The sequence below is a fragment of the Callospermophilus lateralis genome, chromosome 4 (genome assembly GCF_048772815.1).
Source record: "Callospermophilus lateralis isolate mCalLat2 chromosome 4, mCalLat2.hap1, whole genome shotgun sequence".
Taxonomy (NCBI): domain Eukaryota; kingdom Metazoa; phylum Chordata; class Mammalia; order Rodentia; family Sciuridae; genus Callospermophilus; species Callospermophilus lateralis.
Genome location: NC_135308.1, coordinates 17,653,069 through 17,659,068, shown reverse-complemented (window position 1 = coordinate 17,659,068; position 6,000 = coordinate 17,653,069).

Below are 6,000 nucleotides of genomic sequence, written 5' to 3'. Positions count from 1 at the left end.
GCCTCGGTTCTCGGCTCCCAGGGACGTGGCCGAGCTTGGTGGCTTCTGCACTCAGGCAACAGCAGCTGTGACAGCGGCAGCAGGAGCAGGACCTGGAGGTGGCGGTGGGGAGGAGGGGGCGGAGAACCGCGAGGGTTTTAGAGGCGCCTCGAGAACACGTGACTGCTCCGGGGACCCCAGAGACCCTGCTCTAGGGCGCCTGCTCGCTCCATCTTTTCCCAACATAGAGGACTTGGGGCATCACAGTCTCTACCCCGCTGGTAGGAGTCCTAGGGAGAAGCTGCTGGGCTTCAGGATGTCGCTCAGTCATCCAGGCCTCCGGTTCCAGAACCAAGTTAACTTGGTTCAAAAATCTGAAAATAGATTTTTTTCCCCCTGTCCTGCTCCTAGCCCCGTGGTGAACTGTGTGGAAGTGGGTGTATCTCTAAGAGCTTAGACTTCCAGAGAAAAAGCTTCAAGGCCCAGGTTTTCTCTTTGTTCGGAGATAACTAAAGTAAAAACGAAACAACACCGCTCTTTCTTGCACCTTTTTGAAGTGAGCAAGATTAGCAGGGAGACAGCACTGAACTTGCAGGGTGTTCCAGGGAGTCAGCGGTAATGCATTGCACAGAGCAGACTAAGGAGTAGAAGTTACAGGTGTGGGCAAGCTGTCTGGAGCTGGGGAGTGAGGCGGAAATGGAGCTAACTCTAACTGGGCTCAAGAGGATATTCACTAACAGGAAGAGTTCCTTTAAGGGTTGCCACTGGTTTGAAAAAGAGACAACAAAAAACTCTGTTCTGTTCCTCTTCAACATAATTTCACACCTTATTATTTCAAAATCTGTATTTCATATTTGCATTGGGCAGTTTTGCCTTAATGTTAGTTAATCATTAGTTGGCAGATAATTTAGGCTGTGTGTGTGTGTGTGTGTGTGTGTGAGAGAGAGAGAGAGAGAGAGAGAGAGAGAGAGAGAGAGAGAGAGAGAAAGGGAGAGGTCCACATGTCTCTGGACACAGCCAAGTGGTGAAAAAGGGCACTATTTATTGTGTTCTTAAAATCAGAACTATTATGTGACAACCACAGCATGGCCTGATGTTACAAGTCTGTGGAACTGGCCCTCAATCTACTGAAGACAATTTTATTACTTGGCAACAATGCAATTTATAAACTTAATTTCTGGACCAGCAATTGCTGTTACTCCAAAGGTCAGAGGACAATTCTTGTGCCCCTTTTCTGCTGACTTAGCATTAAGAACTCATGTGGGCTATATTGTTTGTCTTTCTATCAGCCATAGAATCACCCAAGAAATTCTAAATGCCTCCAGAACCTACAGTTCCCATTCCATTCTTCTATGCTCTCTTTCTGAATCACTGTATTCTGTCCAATAACTTAGCACAAGAGGCATCTGAGCAGGCCCATGGGATTCTGCAGTAGGGGAAGGGAGATATGGAGACGCTGAACGTGATGATATTGAGAAAATGAGTGCTTGGTCTCAGACTCTCTTAACTCCAGTTTCTATACAATTAGCATACTACACATTGCCACATAAATTTCCATCCTTCCATCCCTTCTACAGTCATAGGTAACACACACCTTTCAAATACACCTTGACTTTAAAACAGCTTCCAAATTAAACCCACTATGACTATCTCCAAAAACCAATCTATGCTACATGCTATTGAGTGTTAAAATAAGATAAATTTCATTTTTTCTTTATCAAATTCATTTTTTACTATATAAACCTGTAGGATGAAGTACTGTTATTATTAGAGTATTGGGAATAAAAGTCCCTTATGCCATTAAGATGAATATTCTATTGAACCTATATATTTTCCCTTCCCATCACACCTCCAAAAACCTCAGAAAGGGGAGTGATAATTTTTTCTTCAAATATTTATTATAACATACAGTCTTAGAGTTCCATAGAGTGAACAAATTATTAACAATCTTTTATTTTGAAAAAATCATCAGTTTAAAATAATCAGCAATGTATTGCATAAAGAAGAACATGCATAAAGAAGAACATGCAACCATGAGTAGGCTTTTGCCTACTTAAAATTTCCCCAGAGAGATTAAAGACTGATCATCATGACTCTTTGTAGCACATAACAGAAAAATTTTGTTTGTGTTTTATGGAGTAGGATTGCAGGGCTTACTACCTCTGGGAACAGAAATAGTAATGTCCACTTCTGCTCTATGTATTTTTCCTACTCTCAATTTATAAAATGCTCACTTGGGAAATTAAGTTGGATTTTATGCTTGTTGCAAAATTAAACTGGCTATTTCCCAGTTTTCGTGATTCGTTATCAGTGATGAAAGAAAGCTTATCTGTAAAGATGAAAGTTATAGAACCCTTGGGACTCCTAAGACAAATTACTGAGGAATTGTGCCTGGGGTCCATTTTGCTTAGGAACATGTCTTGTTTTTATCAATGTTATTGCTCCATTTTGATAATTGCTACCATTTGTGGAGGATAGTTGTTGAAGTGTTTTGATAGAATCTCAAATGATAAATGATTCCGATATATTAGTTATAAGGGTAATGGGCATAAACTAGAGAAAACAGTATTACTTTTACTAGATGCATTTTTCTCTAAGAATTTTTGTTGTATGCATTAAGAGTAAATATTTGTGTCCACTTTTTCTACCATGGCAAATTTAAGCCCTTAATACATAAAGATGTGGAAAGGGCCATTCCTGTGTGTTAACAAAAATATTGTTACAGTTCTGTTTTTTGTCTAGATTCCTTTGGAATAGAAATAATTTTCCATGTAAATTAGTATCTTATTAATCATTATTAATAATTAATAAGATATTTATTAATGTGTTTTCTCATTTCAGGTCCTTAAAATGAGCAACTTATTAATGTGAAAGTCATCCAATTGCTTTTATGAAACAAAAACTATTTTTTTAAAGTTAACACAGAGTACTATAAGTATAGAGTCACTTTCTCAAGCATTTCTGTGATAATTTTGAAGGTCTAAGGGAGCACCATAAATACCTTATTGACTTCTATAAGCACTGCACTCTTAAAGCAATATATTATTCTCTTTTGATGTCCTAATGATTAAATTATTAAATAGCAAGCAGTAACTGATTTCCAGACAGAATGCAAAATTCCTTTTGAAAAAATAATTTTTCTATGTAAAAAGTACCTACACATATATATGCGACCTACATGTCTGTAGTTATACAATCACACATCACATATATATTTGAATAATAAACCCTTAAAACACCTGGGTTATTGCCAATTTTATCCCAAATTTGTAGTGTGGATTTAGACAAGGCAATTAATTGTTTAGTGTTTACAATATGTGTGTGTGTGTGTGTGTGTGTGTGTGTGTGTGTGAGTGTGTGTGTGTAGGTGTGTATGCATGCAAATCTGAAGCTCCTTTAAGCTCTGGATATCTACGACTTTATTTCATTAACATAAGGGCATTCATGGCATATGTGTGGAAAAACAATCTTTTTTATCTTAAGAAAATTTTGATAGTCATAAATATTGTTTGTTTATAAGTTTGCTTATTGCCTCTCCATATTAGAAAAAGAAAAGAAAGAGAAGGAATAAAAGTTTTTCCATTATTACTGGTATATTCTCTTTTCTGTAGCTATTAATAACTATACAACTAGATTTGATTCTTTTCAAAAAGTTGTGGGTATCTCACATATCAACAGATCATCCCATATCTAATTATATTATTTTACAACTTTGTGGTACAAATTATATATAAAGGAAGAGAACATGGATTTCTCAGGAATCATAATATTTTATCATATAAATCCATATATAGGTCATATAATTCCTTCCTTTTTCAGATCAAAGCTTCTCTAAAAAGTGGTGTTGTTGAGAATATTTTCTAATAGCTTTTTAAATAAACCTTTATTTGCTATTCACTTTTCATCAGTTAATAGTTTAATTCTAGTTGTAAGTCTAAATATAGCTTTACTATATTTAAGTGGAATTTATTTATTTATTTATTTTGGTATGTTGGTTTGTTTTGAATAGTTTTTAAAAAGACTGTTTGGAGAACTGTCCAAAGCCAAAGCCCAGAATTAGTAGTTAACATCACTGGAAAACATGTTCTTCCAAAATCCATGTTACCGTATTCTTACTCTTATCATTTCCACAGGTAATTCAACTTTAACAAATATGTTCGGTAGGTAGAAAAATGTGAGGGATTTCTTTCAGCACAGATTATAAGCATTTTCAAAGGTACCAGGGGTCCATTGTTCAAGCTTATACCTATGGGGGTGGGCCAGCGGGGTTTGATTTGTGATGTTCAAATGTTTTGTGGTCCTACCTCGTTCCTAGTTTTTCAGTCTTTCAACAAAATTTAATTGGTATACAGATATTAATCTAGTCTCTAATTTCAAAGAGATTGAAAAAAAATAGTGTATTTGTAGGTCTGTGCAAATAATTAATGATAGTACAATATGATAAGTTCTGCATTAGAAGTCAACCTAAATTGTTGCAAGAATGTAAATAAGAATGCAAACTCAGCCTATGCAGGGATTGGGGAGATGGAGATGAGAGAGGACTTTATGGTTGAGAAGATACTTGAATTAAAGTTTGAGGGATTGGTAAGAATTAAACAGGCAAATGGAGGAGATGAGCAAGTAGGCAAGTGAGATGTGGGTCAGTAACATGAAGGGGCGAGAGTGTCACATTCAGAGAACTGCCAAGTAGTCCAGGGTGACTTGAATGTTGATACTGAAAGTGATTATAAAGGACATTGTTTGCACTTTGCTTAGGTATCTGGAAGGAGAGCAACTGCATAATGTTAGCTGAGAGATACAACTGGATAGGGGCTGAGACCATTAGTAGAGAAATAAATAGAGGTGGGTAGAGGAGAAAGAACACATGTGGGAAATATTCATAAAATTAAAAGAAAATGAGAATCTGAAATGCATTGGATTCCAGAGTGTGAGAGAAGGGAATAATGGGGATGATTCTTAAGTTTGGGCGTGAGGGAGGAGGATGATGCTAATTGAGGTCAGATCCATGAGCTAAGAAGGAAATGTCAAGCAAATTTGAAGAAGATCAGTACTTTTAGTAGAGACTTGGGTTTATAGACATACAAGAACATAACTGATGGCAGACAATATGATTATTCATTAATATTGAATAAAGAAGATTAAAATTGGCATCCCTAGAAAGTTTGATTTCAGGCTTGAACAAAGAAAGAAACAGGACCACAGCAGGCTCAAGCCTGACTGGTCTTGGAAGGTGTACAGCATGACAGGGGTAGTGTCTTCTAGCAAGAGAAGTTACAGAAATAACAGGGTGGGGATACCACCTACTAGCGTGTTAGGACAAAAGACACTCTTGGGGGAGAAGGGGAAATGTGATGTGAAGAAGTAAACAATACGGTGACCTACTGAGACTAAGGAGACAGGGGTAGTGTCTCCTAGCTTTGGCCATTGGTGTTCCATGAAGAACCAGGTTTGATTAGTCCATACTTGAAGAGTAAGTGAGAAGACAGTAAATGTAGCTTACCCTTGGAGAATTTAGCCAGGAAAGAGAAGGTAGCTAGAGAAGATGTGATATAGGTAAGTTAGTGACTTTGAGAAAGATTTGAGCAATTTTTCTTTTTTAAAATTGATTCTTTTTAGTTATGCATGCCAATAGAATCCATTTTGATAAATTATATAAGCATGAAATGTATCTTATTCTAATTAGGACCCCAGTCTTGTGAATGTGGTGAGATTCACTGTGGGGTATTCACATATACCTAGGAAAATTATGTCAGATTCATTCCACTATGTTTTCTTCTTTCATTTAAAAAAAAAATTTGCTTTTTAGTTATAGGTGGACACAATATCTACTTTATTTTTATGTGGTGCTGAAGATCGAACCTGGTGCCTCACGCATGCTAGGCGAGCCCTCCACTTCTGAGCCACAACTCCAGAATTCGTTTTTATTTTAGTGCTGAGACAGAAAAAAAAAGTGAATTATTGAATAAACAAATGTGATGGTTATCATGTCATTGTTTAACAAATCTCAGCAAAACTTCCTGG